The sequence below is a fragment of the Pelodiscus sinensis genome, chromosome 1, assembly GCF_049634645.1.
Source record: "Pelodiscus sinensis isolate JC-2024 chromosome 1, ASM4963464v1, whole genome shotgun sequence".
Classification (NCBI taxonomy): Eukaryota; Metazoa; Chordata; order Testudines; family Trionychidae; genus Pelodiscus; species Pelodiscus sinensis.
This window is the reverse complement of record NC_134711.1, coordinates 273,549,302-273,570,809: the sequence shown is the minus strand read 5'-3', so window position 1 is coordinate 273,570,809 and position 21,508 is coordinate 273,549,302. Positions and strand designations below refer to the sequence as shown.

Below are 21,508 nucleotides of genomic sequence, written 5' to 3'. Positions count from 1 at the left end.
ATGTGGGGGTGAACACTGACGCCAATGAAATGTGTTATGGCTGAGAATCAAGTAATGTCTTGCTCACTGTCAAGGGTGCCATTTCAGGACGGTGGAAGGGGCAGCAGCCGTGCACTCTGGGACACGGCTTGCTTTTTGTCCCATTCCTTAGACTATCAGGGGAGTGAGGGGAAAGTACTTGCATTCCGTGCATGCCTCTCACATCTGGCTGGTGAAGGGAGCTGGGGAACAGAATGAAAAGCTGGTGATAAAAGTCCCTACCTATCGAAATGGCACCATGACAGTGAGCAAGACATTACTTTATTCTCAGCCATAACACATTTCATTTGCTTCAACATTCACTCCCAAATCAGACCATTTCTCAGCTTGAACCAAGTTTTTTAGTTCAGTGTTATATTATGTGCCCTTTCCTCAGCCTGGCAACCTCACATAAAGTTTATTAGATATCTCGCTGCTTTGTCACACTGAAAAATCCCATCATTCAAAAACATGTCCCCAAACCATTCAAGTGCTCCTCTTTTTGGGGAGTCTGACGCATTTGGACATGACAATGGAACGTGTCCTTCTACAGTTTCGCACAATGTCGACACTATCCATTTATCACTGGCCACTGCCAATCCTGAGAGAGGACTGTGACCTGTTCCTGCCCATCTGTAATTGCATATGTAGCTCCTCCACCATATGATATCAAAGCAATTACAACCGTAAAAAAAAACCCTGGAAATAAGTATAAGGAAGCAGCTATGAAGGGGATAGCTATGATGGCACAAACTGACTACAGTCTGGCTCTGATCCAGTAGAGCACTTAAGCACGTGCTTAGTCTTAACCACATGAGCAGTCCCATTGGCTTTAATAGGACCACATGTTTAAAGTTAAACACATGCTTAAATGCTTTTCCAGATTGTTTCAAAGTGCTCAGAATCTCACAGGATTGAACATTTTATAGTGATGTGGGGACAAAAACATAGCACAATCTTAGCATTTTAATTGACTTTAAACTTAAATAACTACAGCCAATTTACATATACAGTAAACTTATTACAGTAACTAAAATAATCACAAAATATGTATCTTTTTCAATGTAATAACTATACTATTGCCTATATTCATGGAAAAATGATTGCTGGAAACTTTTGCTCTTCGCTATACATTTTGAAGGTCTCCTGTACATCTCTGGAGCCAAATTCAGCTCCCATATGTATAATTTTTCTGAAAAATCTCAACTTCAGCATTTAGGGTGTTCATATGTCTGTTTGCAGAAAGTAAGTGATAGCAAAAATTAAGATATGAAGTTCAAATTAATTATAAATGCTTACCAGACTAATGGAGTGCACAAATTTGTCTTACTTTAGAGAAGCATATCAAGAACATCTTGCTCCCATAGTCCATCAGACTATGATACTATATGACTTATTGTAAACATGATCTCATGCTAATTGTCCTAGGATCAGTGCAAATTTCAAGAGTATTTTGCAACCAATATACTTAATGAATATCTTTTTTCACTTCTTATGAAAAATAATGATTATTACAGAAAAGCTCTAGAAGTATATGTACTCTTCTACATGGGTTGTTAAGATGCACAGTATTCCTTCCAGTGGTAGGGAACCTCATTCCAGGAGGAATAACTGGTAGTTCGAACTAGGGCTTTATTTCGAACTACCAGGTCCCTGCCGCGTGTATATGCGGACAGTTATTCTGGACTTGTAAATTTCAAAAATGGCAACCAGCCGGGAAGATGCAAATAAAGCCCGGGATATTTAAATCCCGGGCTTGATTTGCAACTTCGAATGCCTACATTAGCCTCCCTAGTTCGAACTAGGGCACTAGTGCAGACATACCCTAACAGAGGTTGCAGATGTTTATTTGTTAGAGGTGTTCTGGCTTGTGGAGGTGAGGGCTGTGAAAAGTGAGCCCCTACAGGATGTAACCCAATTTCCTTCCTTTTTATTTTCCAGTGCTTTTTTTAAGGAGTGACTGTCTGTTTCACTACCCTATCTCTTTGAGGAACACTAGATGCAATGAGAAAAGCAAGACAGTACTCACTAAAAATCCCCACAGCACCATTCTGGTTATTCTGCCCTCTTTCAGGGAAATCCAGGAGTCTTTATTGTTCTGCTCGCAAATGAAAAACCAAGGTCTATTTTTTATTTTCATACACAACTGAAGAAAATGTTTCTTTCCTTCTGGACTACAGAAAACTTCTGAAAAATAGATGTAGTGCACACTGAGTAACAGGGTGCACTTAAAAAAAATCCAAACCCCACAACAACCGAAAGTGCTATTTTTTAAAAAAAAATTAAAGTGAATTTTGTTTGTTGCATTCAGTTGTTAAAATGACACATTGACTACAATGGCCACTGAATGTTTATGATCTTTAGCCCACTTAGGCTGAAGTTCTGTGTGTATCAGCAATTACAGGGGTATATAAGCAAAGAGCTTGACTCTTAAACAGGGACTGGCTCTGATCACAGCGACATCAGAGACCTGGTCAAACAACGGAATCTGTTTCTTCTTGAGAGGTGCAATTTGGTTTCTCCTTGAGACATTCATGCAGCACTGCAGGATGACGTGCAGTCCCTACAGCTGAACAATGGAAGCCTCGTTATCCCTCTGTTGTTACGGTGAACAGCGCAGCTTGTGGTACTCTTGTAAAAAAAATGTAGAAAAAATGTGTAAGGGAATTCTTATTACTCTCTTCCCCTCGAACTTCATGCAAGTTTTCATTCCCCATCTGGAGGGTCAGCTGTGGTTTTACTGGACAATCGTATGCCCACTTACACAGCCTCTTATGTTTTAATAGATCTCACATCTAAGTGTCTTTGCTGACAGTCAAAGTGTCAGATGTCAAACCTCCTCCTTACCCCCCCCCAAAAAACAACACATAGCAAATGAAATGTATCAGCAAGTGGTATAATCAATAACATTATAATATTCTTGCCTAAATAATGGATCAGCAGCAGAAATGTGTAAGACAGATATTAATTATTAAGTAGGCCTGCTTTGCTGGTTCATTGCTCCTTCCATTCCCTAAGCCAAGGGGTTCTCAAATTTTGTGATACCGCGACCCCCCTCTAAGTTGCTGCAACCCCCCTCTCAGTTGCTCAGAACCCCCCTCTAAATTGATCGTGACCCCCTGGGGGGTCAGGACCCACAGTTTGAGAAATGCAGCCCTAAGCCATTCTATGACTCCAACACCTGGCACTGCACTCTCTGACTTCACCTCCCTCTGAATATCTAAATCTCTTTCCCTCCTCTTGTTTAAAAGCTAAGTTAGCTAAGGAGTCTATTCAGCTCATGTGGCGTCAAAGTTCTATCAACTGTCTGGAAACTTCCTGAATGTTTCATTTCTTGACAGTCATCGCTTCACGTGCATTTTTGTTGTTTGTCAGCAGGCATATGCATGCTCATTATGTCAACAGGTGCATGGAGCTGTGACAGACCAAGCTGGGTCTGGGCACCGCTGAGGGTATCAGCTCAGGGCGAATTACTCAAAACCTGGGCTACTTACAGCTCTTGACTGGAGACCTTTCCCAAATAGGCCACAAACCAGTCACACGGAGCACTTCAGCTGCCAATCTGGCCATCAGGAAGCCTCACGAGCAAAACCCCTTGGGCACCTCAGCTTTCCCTGACCCACAATCAGCTCCAGACGTTATACACAGGTGAGAGGTTACAAAACCCAATCTCACTAATTCCAACCAGATCCTCCAGGTCCCAAAGAACCAGCCACAGTCCCAGGGGACTCTACACTGTAGATTTACCCACAAGAGCATGCTGGGCCAATCCTTTAGAATCTAAAATTTAAAGGTTTATTAATAAAAGAAAGAAATTTTAAGAGTGAGATTGTTAAAGAGTATGTATTACATGTATCAGTCACTAAGTTCTTGATGCAGGCTCTTAGAAGAGATGTTACAAACTGCTAGCTTAAAAGTCTCTGGTGTACATCCTGTATTAGGATGGGTCAACAATCCTTTTCAGCTCTCTGTCCCTAGCAAGGATGCATCTGGAATCAGGAGCAAGATTGAACACAGGATGGAGACAGCCTCATGGGGTATTTATATTCCCAATGTCTCCCAAATTGGAGCTGGTCACATGATCTAGTGACCTGTTTGTGTTTCACATGCAAATAGCCATGAGGCACTAGGTGGTTTGCAGACTTCCAGACCCATTCCTCAGGTGTATATTGGCTACTCCTGAGAGCCACTGTTTCTGGAGAAGTGATAGTTAGCGCAGCTATTCACTGAACAATCCTCCCTCACAATAGACAGTCCAGGTCTATTGTTCCCTCTCAGAGAGAGAACATTTACAGTTCAAGTACAGAGCCCATAACTTCACATACAAACATCATACAAGTACATGAATAGCATACATAGAATCAGTAAAGCATAAGCTTTCATTGGACACCTCTTTGTACGGAATTTGGGGCAAACAGCACCCGTGGGTGCAACAGTGATCTGTCTGCTCACTTTAAAATCCAATAACGTGACAGGAGCAAAGTATAAGGAACTTTAACGTGCTAGAAATTGTGGGAACTCCAGGACAGAATTAAAATAAAGGGGACCTACAGGAGACAGTTTTTCTTATTAAAATTAAGGACCAGATTCTGATGCTCTTAATGAACTGAGTAGCATGCAACTACTCTTTTTTTTTTAAAGAAATGCTTGGAATTTCCATAGTTTTCCAATTCTCTGGCTCTATAAATTAGAGATAATAAAAGATTTATTAATTTAGGCCATCAATCTGCCAGCACCGGATTATTCCTTTCAGTATGTTTTCTCTTGCTGCACTTAGTTCTGTTTCAAATGCCCAAGAAAAGCAGCTTCCACATTTTCCCTAAGGAAGCTTTTTCATCATCTAATAGAGCCCACCATTAGGCATTTCCTTCTTTCCTAAAGTTTCTTTCCTTCATTCATTTTCTAGTCCCATTACTTCTGGGTAACTATTCCTTAGGAGGTATATGCATAGCTATAATCTGTAGCTAAATAGGAGTTTTGATTATCCAGGCTGATTTTGTGTCAAAGAATGAAGAGAACCACATACAAATTGTCATCTCTCTCTAAAAGAAGTCAGTGGAGTCACTCTATGTCAAGGGATGGGCAAATTCCGTCACTGCCACTTCCCTTTCCCTCTCTCCTGGCTGGGAAAACAGCAGCACACAGATTGGAATCCGGGTAATGGGAGCAGTGGGAGGGTGTGCCTGCGGGTATGTCTACACTACAGCACTATTTCGAATTAATTTAATTTGAAATAGTTAATTAGAATTAAGCTAATTCGAAATAACGCATCTATACACAAAAACTATTTCGAAATAGCATTTCCACACCGAAGTTAAGGCTGGCCGGAACCAGTGGCTGCAGGGCATCAGGTTAGGACTTAGTGTGTGGGGCTGCTGCCTGAGGCTAACTGAGCTCCGTGCTTACAGAGACCTTACCCCCACCCTGGACAGACAGTTCTCAGGGTTCTTTGCTTGCTTGTCTACCTCGCTGAGGGACAGCAAAGCAGTCCTGTCTTGGAGTGCCCTGAGTGCCCGCACTCGGGACATCACAGCACTCAGTCATATGGAGCTAGAGCTGCCCCTGGGCACGCTGGTGCGTCTCGTGGGGTTGTTGCCATCAGCCCGGCTGCACTTGCTCCTGGCTGCCATCTGGGAGGTCCAGCAGGGGGCTGTCAGGATCCAGGAGGCCCTGAGGGAGAGCGTCCACCTCGAGGAGCCCTCAGAGCCTCCCCGGTCCTCCCCACCAGGGGCTCGTGACCCATTCCTCCCTCATGTTCTTCTACTTACCGCTCCCTAGCCCCACTTCCTGATGTCAAATAAAAGACACGTATGTTCTAAAATAGAAACTGGGTTTATTTAACAAAACTGGGGGGCGGGGGGTTTGAACCTCTGGGGAGACCGGGAAAGGGTGGCAGGAGAAGGGAAGGGAAAACTTGGAGGAGGGATCTGAAAGGGGGAAGCAAGGGGAATAAGCGGGAGGGGAAGCTCAGGGCCCAGGGTTGGAGGTCTGTGTCAGCTTGATTTTCATGCAAAGCTGCTCCTGGGTTCACATGTGGCCTTTAGTGGCCAGGCTGGCAGCTATCCTAACATAAGCAGCCGTGTTCCTCCCTCCAGGGCTGAGATCAGGGAAGTTGGGGGCATCTCCCCCAAGCCCGAATAAGGTCCAGGAAGGGGCCCGCCTTCTCCAGCCCCTGCCAGGCTCCTGGGAGCTGGCAGACTGCTCCTGGGGAGCGGTGGAGGGCTGGCTGCCTGTGGCTTGCTGGCTCATGTTTGGGGGCCACTGGGTCAGTTTGCCTGTGTAGATGCTATTAAAGTTAATTCAAAATAACTGTTGTTATTTCGAATTACCTTTGTAGTGTAGACATACCCTGGGAATAGCACAGGGCATGAAAGCAAGTAAATGCCCTCCCAACCTCTCATGCCCAGACCCTGCACCCCCAACTACCCTCACACTCCCCTCCCTGTTGAGACCCTGCACTTCCAGCCTGCTCCTGAACCCACCCCAGCATCTGCACCCTCCCTCCAGGCTGCACACTTCACCTTCTCTTGCTCTTGCTCCCTCCCCCCTGACCAGACACCCTGCTCCCAGCTTGCTCCTGCTCCCTAGCTCCCACCCAGACCTCGCACCCTCACCCCCTCCTGCACTCCACTTTCTGCCCAGATCCTGCATACCCATCCCTATCCCACTTGCTGGCAGCCTCATCTCACACACTGAAATCCTCACCCCATCCAAGAGCTTAAAGGGGTTCACAAAATTAAACCCAGAACCCCAGAAGAGTAAATTTGGTCTATAGAAAGCTCTGAACTTTGTCCTCCCCATCTCATCCCATGGGACTGGAGCAGTTGGGTGCCACATAAATGAGGATTGGGTGTTGGGGGGGAGGGGCTGCTTCTCACTTATGTGGTCCCCAACTGATTTTTCTGTGGGTCGATGGCCCCTGAAACCAAAAAAAGTTCCCCACCCCTGCCATAAAAAAAAGAAAACATTGAAGCCTTTTGTGTTGGACATAAATTAACATTTTACTTTATTTGAAATGAAGTTTAATAAACTAACATAAGACAGTTAAAACACTTGATCTGGTTAATAATTTAAATTAATATTTCCTTTCTTACTGGTTACACTAAACCATTCTCCCTAGATGCAGCACCAGCAAAATGGCTGGGGGGTAAATTATGTAATTAGTGGTGAGTTTCCATTAGCAACTGGTGGCCTGCAGAAATGTTTGCATTGAGCCAGGTAGGCCATGGGCCAAAAAGTTTGAAAACCACTGCTATCTTAAGTACAATATTTACAGTCGAATTGATTTATTTTATAATGAGATGGTAAAAAGTCAAAAAGGAAGCAATTTTGCAGTAGTGTCCTGTGAAATTTTTTTGTCAGATTTTGTAAGTTTTTAAGTAAGGTGAAACCTGGGGGTACACAAGATAAATCAGACTCCTGAAAGGGGAACAGTATTCTGGAAAGTTTGTGAGCCACTGTGCTATAACAACATGACAAGAGTGTTTTTATGTCTGAGTAATTCTTAAACCTCAAAATTTAACTGCCGAATTAGAGAAGCATGCCTGCTCGTTTGTTTGTTTAATTATGTCTAGTAACTACGGTTTTAAAAGTTTACTTTAAAGCAACAGCACTAACACAACATGGCCAAAAAGCATAAGCATCCTGAGTTTTCAAATGTTAGAATCCCAATCCACATTGTAGCAATCAAATATCATTTCCACTGAGCACTAGGGGGGCCTGTACATGAAATCAGGTCAGAAGGTCTTGACCTAGATTCTACTCTGCAGGAGTCTGCATCAGAAAATAAAAATTGGCCTCACTTCAGTACTCTTGACTAAGAGGCTACAGGCCTGAATGAGTGAAGAAGATAAGGCACTACAGAGCCTTTAACACCGTTCGCTGCATCACAGAAAAATGAAAACTGATTGTGCATTCCTGGTCTTCACTGTTTTGGTGCTAATGTATTTAGGAAAAAAAGATCCTGTCTGTGAAACAAATTGCTCCTGAGCGCTGAGAAAATAGCTGTATGGCTCATGACCACTGAGACAGAAAATCTTTGTTAAATGCACCATTAAATTTTAATATCAAAGTCTGAAAAAGTTAACAGGAAAATCTATGCATAATTATTTATATACAAATTGTACTTTCCCGGTCACCCATCTTTCTCTACTTTCTCCTGAATTTGGCTAATCTTTTTCAGCAGTTAGACCAACAAATGTGCTTGCACAATTGCCCTAATTAAGCAGACATTTTGTAGAACAAGTTGCTCTTTTAAACTGGGGCCATTATTCAGAGGAATGAAAGTCAAACACAAGCTTTGGCAGATTTACTTATTGTAGCAACTCTAAGAGAGTGAACGAAAATCGGAATACATCAAGTATAAATAAATACACAAAGATCATAACCAGCCCTGACTACATCAAAATAAAGATGTGGAGAACTTCATTTTTTCTACAGAGATTACTCCTACTGTTTTTTACATTGTAAGTGTATTCAAAGCAGAGGAATAAAGCTGCTTCTGTTATATAGAAGGATTATATTTATTAAGGAAAGTATCTGTAAGAGCATATATGAAAAATACATTGTAAATTGTTATCTATGCTTGTTTGTAAAAAGATAAACCAGGTGTTTGTATAATCTCAAGTGACAATTCAAATCTATTAAAATTATCATCTGTGTTTACCCAAACACTTGTAATCTTAAATCATCACAAAAGCAATTTCTTTATTCCTTCAAGTTCCAATGAAGTTTTTCATTAGCAAGCCTCATAAAACAAATATGTAATTCCCCAACTGGAAACGATACAACTGTGAAATAATATAATCTCAGACTAAAGGGCTTTTGACAATTACTGTAATATCACATTGTAAGTAGCCTTCATTTATATTAAGAGACATTTAAAAGAACAGTGTTGCTTTTAATTCTGACTTATTGGTAGTCATCACAAGCACTGAAATTAAAGCTTGCCTATATGAGGTTTGCTAAGAACGGTTTTTCAAAAGAGACATAACATGAAAAGTCCTAAATACACAATTAATCAACTACCAAGTTCCAGATAATTTCTTATGAATTAATTGATGGCTGGGATAGTTGATTTTCTAACACAAAACTTCAAGTGACATCAAAACCAAATTCAACTTTGTCTCTTACCTTAACAGACAAAATGCCATTGATTTCAGTGAGAGTTTTTCCAGAGTTGAGAATGTCTAAGGATTGCAGAAAATATCCCTAATTATTTTAATCCTCTGACCTAAACTTGTCAGTCCTTGTTATAAAAGAAGAAATCAGCAATAAATTTGTTCTTGTTACTTACTGTTGAAAAGTATGACTTGAACATGTCCTCAACCTATGCAGAAATAAAACCTGTCTCTGGGTATGTCTAGACTACATGCCTCTGTCGCCAGAGGCATGTAAATTAGACTATCTGACATAGTCAATGAAGCCGGGATTTAAATATCCGCAGCTTCATTAAAATAAAAATGTCTGCCATGCTGTCCCAGCTCAGCTGATCGTCGGCACAGCACAGCAGTCAAGATGCAGATCAGTCGACAGGGAACACCTTTTTCAACCTCTCCTGTAAACCTCGTTTCACGAGGCATAAGGGAGAGGTCGACAAAGGCGTTCCCTGTCGACCAATCTGCATCTTGACTGCTGCGCTGCACCAATAATCAGCTGAGCCGGCACAGTGCGGCGGCCATTTTTATTTTAATGAAGCCGGGGATATTTAAATCCCGGCTTCATTGACTATGTTGGGTAGTCTAATTTACATGCCTCTGATGACAGAGGCATGTAGTCTAGACATACCCTCTCTGTCTCTCCCTCTCATTCTCTCTCTCTTTCTATTCCTGTTTATTTACAATATTTATGACCTAGGATTTCAAAAAAATAGGGTCTTAAAACTTGACTCCTAAATCTAATGTTAGGAACCTACGTGGCTAGATTTTCACAAGTGTATCCAACAGTATATTACCATTTCCATAAATCTTCTGATTTCTAAAAAGGCCAGATGACCACTTCCCTTAGAAACTAGGGATGTGAAAATGTAACAGCGTAAACGGTTAACTAATGAGCCTGGCTTCACAGGTTAATGTTCAGTTACTTGCAAGCTCTCAGTACGTGCAGGGAGCCGGCTTACAAGCTAGATCCTGGCACACACCAGCTCCCAGAGAACCAATTGACTCCCTGCATGTGACTGCAACTGCTGAAATTTATTTAATTACACATATTTTAACATCCCTATTAGAAACTCTAGTATTCTCTCTTATGAATCTCATGTATGCATGTAAATTAGAAAATGAGGTTCTCCCTTGATAAATTTATCTCACTTTCTTTGCCACAAATCAGGGGAACACACGCGCAGAACCCCGTAGCTTCCAGTGCATGCGGTTTACTGTGCCTGGCAAATAGGAGCTGCCGCAAGTGGTGGCCTGGCCCATGCCACTTCCCACAGCTTCCATTAGCTGGGAACAATGAATTGCAGCCACTGGGAGCTGAAAGCAGCCATGCCTGTGGACATTAAGGTAAAGAAGCCATTTGGTGGCCCACTGGCAGCTAACCCTGAAAAATCTGCAGCCCAAGCATCAGAGGTTCCCCATTCCTGACATAAACCGTCAGCGCAGAGCTATATACATTGTTCTGATAGGTGCATAAATTTACTAATTTACAGATTGAAAAAAAAAAGGTGCCCAACGTTGGCAGATATATTTAAATGAAAGCATTCTAACTCTTCCCTGTACCTGTGTGCCAAGAGACTGCTTTCCTGATTCTCTATTAGAAAGGTACAGTTAGAACAAGGAGTTTAATTGTTTTATTTTTTAGACCGAACTGAAGGAGTGAAGTAATTGCTTTTGGTCCTCAGAAGATCTATGACTAGACAACTTTACAAGGAAAGCACTTTAGTTTTAGAACAAAGTTATGAATATGAATTAGCCCTTGGTATTTAAGTTAATGTCTCCAGTACATAAAAATCAACTTTGGCGCAATATTAATTGAGAATAACTAACAAAATATTGCTTGAAGTAGAGAACTATCATTTAAAGTGACAGTCTCACCCCTCCTTGCCCTTAGATGAAGGACAAGAGCTGAAAACAGTCATCTATCCTTTTTTCTCTTTCCTCTCTATAGACTGTTCACAAGGAGTGCCATTAGGCTCAGCGCTTGCTGACGCCAACATTTTTGTATGATACTCCTGCAGCTATTAATGCACCATCAGTAGACTTACAATAGTAAACATACATTAAGGAGCTACTACTTTCTAAGCTGTCTGGAATTTCTCTAAAATAATCAAGAGAACTGGCATTTCTCCTACTTTAGCTTCATGTACAAAGCAGTGCAATATGTCTTCATCTAAAAAAGCATGGAATAAACCTTTTGCAGTGATACTAAAATAAAAAAAAGCACGCAAGCAGGGACATTTTCAGTGGTTTAGCATTCAATATTCAGGGAGATGATTACTGCTTCAAACATAAATAAATGTCTAGATACACAGCAGTAGATAACCAAAGTTCGTATGGGAAAAATGATAAATATAATGTTAACTGAGCAGAATGCAAACCGATAAGCTAAACAATGTTATGGACTACCGTTGAGGGATCTCACTTATCATCCTCCAGTATGTGACAATCCATTTCCACATCTGTGACAAGTCATGACAAAACCTTTATTCTCATAGATTTCTCTTAATGTAAAATATCTGATGTAGTAATCATTTCAATACATAATCCCCCTGCTAAGCTTTGGGATGATATCACTATCTGGCATTGCTGTAGTGCAGCAACATGGATTCAGAAGGCTGATATAGAATAATCACCATAACCACTGCAATAAGAAATAACCAACAGACAGAAACAGAGAAATAGATCTATTTGCAATGTAAATACTAGAAAAGATGCAACAGCAACTGCAGCACTAAGGAGTGTATGGAGAAAAGCTTAACAGGCATAGAAATCATATGATTTGTACATTGTGATGGCAAGACACTCAAGAAGAGCATTATATTCGGAATACAGTCCAAAATCAAAGACACGGTGAATTAACTAGCATCAAGAACTATTTATAAAAGTACCAAACACAAAAAAAAGGCTTGGTTGTGACATCCTAAAAAATTCTAGTCTCTGGTTTACTTATTACTTTGCCACAGAAGGTTTTTTTGTTCACAATCATGTTTGGAGGAAGGGCTAAATTAAGAAACACTAAAAATGGATCTATTCATCTTTTACTATAAAATCCAACCCTTGTCTGTACTTGATTTTTGTTTGAAAATGAAATCATTTATGCACTAGATTGTTGCTGGGAAATTAATCTTTGTGTTTACTGCTTGTTTTTGCCCATCAGACTGAAACTTAACACAGCTTCTGAAAGGTTAATTTTTATTGTATAGACAATAAAAAAGTTCCCTGGTAAAAAGACTCTCTTATCGGCCAAACAATGGTTGTAAATAAAGCTCATGGTCCACTGAAATGTACATGCCAAGGTCAAGGTAAAATACCAACCTAATGTGGAAGAGTGTTCAGACACTATCTATGAGTTAGTATTTAACTATTCTCTGCTTCAGAGTCTATTTGCTAACCAGTGGTATTTCCATCTTCCCAATAAAGGCTAATGGTGTGGAAAGCAAAATATGTGACAGCTCTATTTTTGTGCAGAAAAAGCCCTACAACAAAAGAAAAGTTTTGGGAAAAGACCATTTTTAGCCTAGAAACTTCATTCTGAGATCTGCTGCGTTGGAAGAAACTCTTCTCCTTCCCATCACTCAGGCAAAGCAAAATCAATCAGTATTCAAGTCTTTAGCATATCACTATCCGAGCAGCTCCTTTGTCCTCTGTAAACCCAGATAATATTACAACTTTTTTGATAAGGAAGTTCTTTTTATTTTCTTAATAAATGAAGACCTGTGGTGATTCAGGTGATTCTCCTGAGCGGTGGATGCATTTCCTATTCATATAGAAGCAATAGCAATATTCCACAATAGACCACATATGCTGTCCCAGAGGCAAGTTACTGTTCTTGAAGAATCCGCCCATTAGGGAACTGTGACTGGAATCCCATTGGGACTTTTTTGTTCATTGGAGAGCTCTAGCATGTTAAAATTCCTAGTATACCAGCCATGAGTTCAGTGCTCAAAGCCATCATTCCCATGTTACTATTTGTAGTGCTCCAGTAAATCTGACTGCACATAAATGGGTCTGTTCCATCTTGGGATAGCTGTCCAAAGAGTGATAAATTAATTTGTTCAGTATTAAACTGGGTCCAGATTTTATAAAAAAAACCCACAATCATTTGTTTTAAGGATATCTATAGTCCTTACATTAGATGCTTTCATCAACAAGTGCTTAAATATTACATTGCCCTAGGAATACCAGTAGATTGAGACAGACCTTCCATCTCTAGCAACACTGAGGAAAGAGTTCTAACTCTTCACCTATTCTTATGAAGGATTATGTGGCTAGTCTGTTGGCCATCGATAATAACTGAAAAAGTTGTTTATTCCAAATATTGTACAAGACAAAGAAAAGAAAATGTTAGTGTAGATCGAAGTTTTTAAATCACCAAGCAGTAGATGCATCTGACAAAGTGGGTCTTTGCCCACGAAAGCTTATGCTCCTACACTTCAGTTAGTCTATAAGGTACCACAGGACTCCTCGCCACTTTTGCAGATTCGGACTAACACGCCTACCCCTCTGATACTTGACGCCAGGCAGTAGATGGTCTTAGAGATTCTGGAAGCCTAATTTGAACATCTTAATAAGGTAAAATGCTAGAAGCAGAAATCTACAATTATAAATCAGATCTTTCAAAACAACTTATTGATAAAGAAATCAGATGGAAATTCCCTTTCTGAAGACAGTACAGAAACCATTGCAATAGTAGTACATATGGCAATCTAGACCTAATGGAAGATGAATGCATTCTCTCACCAGGCACTTGACGGATGGCCTACACTACTGCTTATGTTGATGTAATTTAGGTTGCTCAGGGGTGTGAAAAAGACACACCCACCCAAGCAACATAAGTTACATCAATTTAATGTTATTCACACAGCTGCCATGTCAGTGGGAGATGTTCTCCCAGCAACATAGCTTCCGTCTCTTGCAGAGGTGAAGTAATTAAACTGATGGGAGTAGGGATGTTAAGTAGCGTTTAATTAGCTAATCGAATAGTCGATGGAAATTCCATCGACTACTTGATTAGTTGATAAGGGGAGGTGCTTGCTATCCCCACTGTGGCTCTGCAGTTTAAATGTAGTAGGAGCCAGACATGCAGACAGCCTGACTCTTACTATATTTAAACTGCAGAGCCGCAGCGGGGTTAGCTCCTGGGGGTAGCATGTGCCAGGCTCCAGGACTGCTGCACTTCTGCCTTTTAAATGTAGTAAAAGGCAGAGGTGTAGCAGTTGGGGACCTGGTGCAAGCTGGGACTGGCTCAGTCCTGGCTAATGTCAGGTCCCCCAGTGCACCTCTGCCTCCCCTGCCCCCCTTCATGGAGACAATGCTGGGGGGGAACCAAAGCCCACACAGCACTGGCTCTGGCTCCTGCTCCCTTCCCCCCCATCCCACTGATACAGAGGCAGTGGAGGGGGGGAGGAGTGAGTAGTGGAGTAGCGACTTACATCCCTAGATGGAAGAGCACTCTCCCATCAGAAGAGCGTGTTTTCACCAGAAACGGAGGTGCAAATGCATTGGTGCAGCTTTGCCAAGGTAGTGTTTGAATTTAGATTTGCCCTCGGGTATTTATTACAGTAAGGAAGACAGAGGAAGTAAGGCCAATATCTTTGACATTCATCCATTAAAAGCTGACATACATCTGTTAACAAGGATTAGGATGCCCCAGGGCAGAGAAGTTAAAGAAGAGAGGCTAGCAACTTGGCTATCAGTTAGGACACTTACATTTGTCATCTTTGTATCATGATCACTGGAATTAGATTACTGGAAGAGGGCCAGTACTCCCTGGAGGGATTCTTATGGAGAGGAAATCATGGAGAGGGAATGAGAGAAGTTAGCCTGGAAATAACTCAACCACATGGAGGGAACCATGCTCAGGGTGGAATAAAATTCCATTGTTCAATGTCAGTGGCATTCAGCTTCGCTCTTTGTGATGTTAAGATGGTGGCAGCAGCAGAACTCTCTAGTTTTCTGAAGTACAGCACCTAATGGCATAAGCCATGGAACTTGGTTTAAAGTCTCAGTGAGCCCTGCATTTTGCAGACACATAGGAGCTGGTAGAAAGAAGAGTTCCAGCGGGATGCACACTCGGCCAGCCAGGAAGGTGATAACAGGAAAGTAAATCTACTATTGTAATTTATTGGGGAACAAAGCAGATTGATCTGCATCACTCTTAAGCTCAGCACTGCCCCAGCTCTCACAGGAGTCCTAGGAGCCATGGGGAACTATTGATTCCAAAAGCAGAACAAAACCTGGGAGTGACACAAGCTTTTCAGTGCAGGCCAATCTGAAAGGAAGGAGGACAAACCCCTATGTTACTCTCCCACGCACACTGGCTATTGCATGCAATTATGAGGATTTGACACAGTCTGTAACTCAGGACAGGATAGACTGCAGCACTTGGGATCACCACCTCTGGGAGTGGCTGCACCAGCAAGGCATAGATGCGGGGACTAGGGATGCCAGGGATGCTTCTGCACTCCTGGCTTCAAGTAACTTCCATATATAAGGATTATGGTTTCATTCAATGGCTCTCAGCACACCCCTTCATTAAGAATTTTTTTCCAGCATCTCTGCAAACAAGGCATTCTGACATTAGACAGAAGGTTAAAAAGGGGGCGTGTGGCAGAAAGCTCAAGAGAAAGAATGAAAGTCGCAGGCGGAACAGGTGTCCAAGTTACCCAGAAGGAAATGTATCTACTGAGGGAGACAGCAAGAGAGATATAGGAGAAAGTGTCCCACACTAGGACAGCATAGCCAGGAATGTGGCAAGTTGGACCATTTTAAAAGTGTGTGTGCAAGAGCAGAGGAAGGTTTCAGAAAAATTTATGTGGATTTGTAGAAGAGGGGGATAGACCATCAGACAGCAGTGATGATATCATGATTCTCTCCTTGAGTCAAAGAACATACCAGCTTCAGGCTTCAACAATGGATAATGCCAACTTCTGTGAAGTTAACAATGTTAATAGGGAAACAGACTGTGCAATTTCAGTTGGATTGCACGGCCTCAGTGATTCGTTGGTGTGAATTGGATTTGAACAGACCCATTACAAAGAGCAGACACAGCCTAATAATGTATAACAAGGGCATAATGTGACACACATGAAAAATCTGATCTCATAATGCAAAAAATAACAGATGGTACAAGCTGACACTTGTAGTGGTTAAAGATAAGCACCACAGACCCCTCTATTCAGACAAGCCACACAAGCCGGGGAACTAATGAACATGCAACAGCATAATTTTATAACTGCACTACAAGAGGCAAAGGGGAGAGTCCTGTGGACAAGGAGACAATTTTAAAAGCACAAGAGGAAAAGAAAGGAAAGCTCAAAGGAAAGTTCTGAACCTGTATACTTACCAGGAAGGAAAATTCCAGTTGTACTGTGCAATCCAATACAGAAGTTATACATGAGCACAGCAGGAGTATTGTAGTACCTGTAAAAGCTAGCACTACTTGGGTAAATGGCTTGGTGGTAGTAAAGAAGCCGTCTGGCTAATTATGTTTCAGCATAGATCCAAAATCATTGAACTGGGTATTGAAAAGATGCCACAATCTATTGTCGACAGTTGAGGACAACTTGGCAGAAGTTTCTGAAGCCAGTATCGTTATGGTATGATGTGAAGAACAGTTTTGGCACAAAAGCCTGGAGAAAGAGTCCAACATGATGACAACTTTGGCCACGCTATTTTGTTACTACAAATGGCTGCATATGCCAATGGGCCTCGGCCCAGCACCAGAGGTATTCCAGAGAAGATTCACCCAAGCGCTTGAAGAACTGCATTGGAGGAAAATAATTGCAGATGATATCCTCATTGCAGATGAAGGGAATCATACGGAAGCTGAACAAGACCATGACAGAAATCTACAAGCTTTTCTGTAGTGAAGGAGGTACAACGACATAAAATGGAACACAGGGAAAATGTGTCTCAAACAGCATGAGGTGACATATACTGGACATCTGCTCATAGCAGAGGGAGTGAAAGCAGTTCCCAACCAGATCAAAGCAGACAGAGACAAGCCAGATCCCGCGGATGTGAAAATGGTACAGCACTTAATAGAAGGATACATTTTCTGTCTTTTTTCTGTCCATACCAGTAGCAGAACCCATATGTCAGCTCGCAAAGTAGGATGTTGATTAGCAGTGGGCAGATGACCAACAATGAAACAAAGGATTATTTGATGCCCTGTCTTGAAGTGCTACCTTCCGATGTGATGCATCAGGGTGAAACTAAATGCCCAATGTGATGCATCAGAGAAAAGATTGTGTAGACCTCCTTTGCCAGAGTTGGCAGTTGTTAAGGCCAGCAAAGCGCTATCTAAGGCTCAATTTTTTTAAAGGGTTTCTGCTTGTAGATTTAAAGTGGAGTAATTCCATTAGTACACCCATGGCCACCTAGTAATAGCACAGTCAGAGCACAGAACCAAGAGATAATCAGCATAAAGTCCCTTCTAAGTGCTTCACAGCAATTACAATACATGTTGATGGGTCCCCAGCACTACCAGGTAGAGATCTGCTATTGTCCAGGATAATTATTAATCTTAGCCGACACTGAACAGGGCAAACATGCCCAGAAACAGTGAGCGAGAGGGAAGGCTTACATTTTCCATGGTGAGTTTCAAGTTCAGTACATGAGAGGAACTTTTCTGGTGCGGTGGATTTAATTAAATGAACTGCCAGTTATTTGATGGTATTATTTAATTTTACAAAACAAAAACAACCCCCCCCCCCCAAAAAGTCAGTTCCAGCAGAGCTAAAAGAAATTGTTGTAGAAAAAACATGAACACAGCAAACATTGCATTTAATTTGCACAACAAAGACTTGTGCTGCTAAACTGAGCTAGCAAAATGTTCAACTTTAAAAAGAAAATATTCATACAGATTCATGAAATTACTGCAATTACAGTAGCTTAATAGCCTCTTTGAAATACATCCTGAGTGAATATAAAGAAAAAGAGAAGCAATGAATTAGCAACATGCCTAGTTACTCCAAAACTGCACTGTATGACTGGTTTTTGTTAACACTGATTAAATTTGTAATAAAGCACAGAGCTCAGTCAGATCATCCAGTCGTTTAAAATGCACATACATCCTAGCTATGTGAAGATGTATTTTACATTACAGCTTATTGCACTGCTTGATAGTTTTTCATTCTATCATGGCTGATATCTGTCACAGTTAAGCCAGAACTTTTATTCATTTTGTTTTTCTTTTTTAACAGGATTTTATATATATATATATGGAATGTATTTGTGAATACTTGGACTCTAAACCAAGAAAATATAATTTCTTTGCGTATTAGTATGGACAGCACTTAGAATACCTGAAAAAGTGACAGGAACTCCTAACTTCAGGTGCTGAGACTGGAGGTATGTAAAGTGATCTACACTAGGACCTTAGTACGAAATTAGCCCCCCAAAACTGATTTTCTAAGTGATGCATTCACACTACCAAGGGCATTATTCCTGAATAAGGGGTACAGAATTCGAACTCCCTAGTCCTGCTTTTCATGAGGAGTAACACTATTCCTGAAATAACATTAATGTAGATGCTCCGGTGTTGCTAATTTAAACTAATTGGCCTCTGGGAGGCCTCCTGCAGCTCCCCATAGTGCTTCCTGGGGCTCTGAGTTCGAGGCAGGCTCCATTAATGTGGACACGCTACCTCAGACTACAATTGATTCTTCCCCGTAGTGAGGACATGGAACTTTGTATTTGTAAAATTGGGTGCTCAGAAGTTGAACTTAGTAAATAATTGCCTAGTGTAGACTGGCCGTGTGGTATACTGTGGCTATTCCACTGAATACTGTGGCTATTCCACTGAATACTGTGGCTATTCCACTGAGTGCAGATTTGTAGTGCAGCTCCCCATGTCTACATCAGCATGATAGCCTAGAGCTAGTAGTTCTTAGGTTAAAAAAATGAAGTGCTTATCCTAATATCATTTAAGAACAGAAATGCTTATAACCATAGGAATTTGAGGGTCTCAAGGAACATTTATTATACACTTTGAGGTGTACCTGGTATACCATACCACAAGAAAGGAGGAAAGCAGACATACCCTGTGGCTTAGACTTTCCATGTACTACATAGTACCTGAATGTCCTTTAGTGTAAAGTTCAGATTTCATGTGAACCATAAATGTCAGATTCTTGTGTGAATTTGTGATCATCATTTCTTTGTTCCCAGGATCTTACTTTCCGCCCCTAGGACTTGGTAAAAATGTTTTCCCTGTCTCAACCTTTCACTGTGTTAAAAAGAGAACCACTGAGGTGGCATCAGCATCACAGCTGCAGTCCAATGTCAGCCAAAATAAATAAAAAAAAGTTTTGCTGAGCTGCTGCCCTAATGTGGAACAAAAGCTGCTCTCCTGAAGAACTGCAAAGGCCTGACTTCTGACATAAGCTTTCTTTCTTTAGGATTTGGCATCATTACTCCACAAGAGGTGAGGACTTTGGCAGCTGGGAAAATTTAGATTTTTTAAAAATTATTACCTGCCATTGGTCAATTTGCTTTCACTCTCTAGCTTCATGAAAGGGTGTAATCCAAGGGCGGTGGGTAATGTAGGCTAGTGAAGGCATTGCCTTCCCCAAAATACCACCAGGGAAGGCTTGGGCCACCGCGCAGTAGCCCATGTGCCCAGCTGCAGCGGAGGGCTGGGGCTGGGGCAAGGTAGCCCAGCTCCCCAGGAAAGCTGGGGCCACAGAGAGGTAGTCCAGTTCTCTGGGAAGGCTGAGGCCATGGTGTAGCGGCCTGGCTATCTGGCTGCCTGGGAAGGCTAGGGCTGTGGCAGGGCAGCCCCAGCCCTCCAGGTGGCTAGGAAGGATCAGGCTGGAGTTGAGTGGGGCTTGGCTCCACAGGGAGGGGGGGAGAGTAGGGTTGTTGAAGGGGTGGGGCCTCAGGTAGAAGGAGCTTCCCTTCCCAAGCTGGGCCCTTATCCGCTTCCCATGGTGTCATCCCACTAAGATGATCCTTTGTGGAGACAGTGTTCTTTAGAATCTTCATGTTCTCTGGTGTTCTCTTTTCTAACCACCAGAGGTTCACAAGTTCTTATACAGCATTAGACATACACAACCTTATAAGCAAGAGCCTCAGCATTTCCTAAAGAAGGCAGCTCCTCAAACACACCCTTTAAGGTGCATTGCATTTTCATCATTCTGATTAGAGTATAATGGACTGTTATTTGACTAGAGATGACAATACACATACTTTAGCAGGGCTGCTTTTTCATCTCCCTCAGGAATGTTACATGAGTGAGTCCACTTTTGCTAATATTGCTATTGTAAGCTTTTACTATCTCAGGAATGAGCTACTACAGTTCACTGTTGGTTTCCTTGATGCCTCGCTGTGCACAATAGTATTGCTATTGTTACAGACAGTAGATGCCTGAGGAGCCACTTGCACTAAATCAACCCATCATATTACTCCAGAATTTAAGTACCTTTCACTGGCTTTTACTTATAGATTTTAAGATTTCCGTTGTTATCCTTAAGGCTCTCGTTTTTGCTCATATTTGCATTATTGTTCTATATTTCCTTCTCTGGTTTTAGAGAACATTTTGCTACCTATCCCCTAGTACTGTCCTGCTTTCACAGGAGACAGTGTTTTGCTGTTGATTTTAATCTACAACATCCTCCTTTCACCTTTGTAATGAACAGATTGGAAAGATTAAGTCAATTAGTATTTTCAAGGCAAAAATGCATTAATATTTTCAGCTTGTCTTGTTCTGTTCACACGCCCAGTATATTTCTAACAGTGTTGAAAACTCTGTGATGTTGGTTCTTGGCTATCCTAAGAACAAACTGGCATGTATTCAATAAGCAGTATTGTTCTTTTTCAGCACCTTAAATAACAATAAGCAAAATAATGTATAAAGCAAGAGTTCTTTGTTATAAACTTGTGTGCAGGAGGGTAACTATATTAATTATAATTTTAATTGTAGAATATGTTCTGATCAGTTTTATAGCAGTTTGATATAAGCTACAGTATGTAATGGGGAACAAATAATTTTGTTTAATTCTAAAATTTCTTCTCACTAAAAAAGTTTATTTAGCCCTGTTAAACATGATATTCCACATTAAAATAATATAATTTAATTTTAGCTCAACGTAGTCCTAACATGCCATTGGAATTTTGCCTGAGTAAAGATGTGCACATATGGGGCTTATTTGAGACAAAGAGGTTTCAAAAATGTTAGATTCTTAAAATGGAAGCTGAGTGCCATCAAACTGTGCTACAACTGGAACAATGCTTGGGTTTTCATTGAATCTTTGAAGTGTATAACATCCAACATTATGGGTAGAAAGCAAGCAAGCAAGAGGATAGATCTAGCTTTGCTAGAACTATTA

General features: G+C 41.4%; 1 protein-coding gene across 4 annotated transcripts in view; it reads right to left on the bottom strand.

The window, feature by feature from the left end:
* The window catches only part of PCDH9 (protocadherin 9), a 963,669-nt gene that overhangs the window by 875,135 nt on the left and 67,026 nt on the right, over positions 1-21,508 (bottom strand). The window lies entirely within an intron of this gene.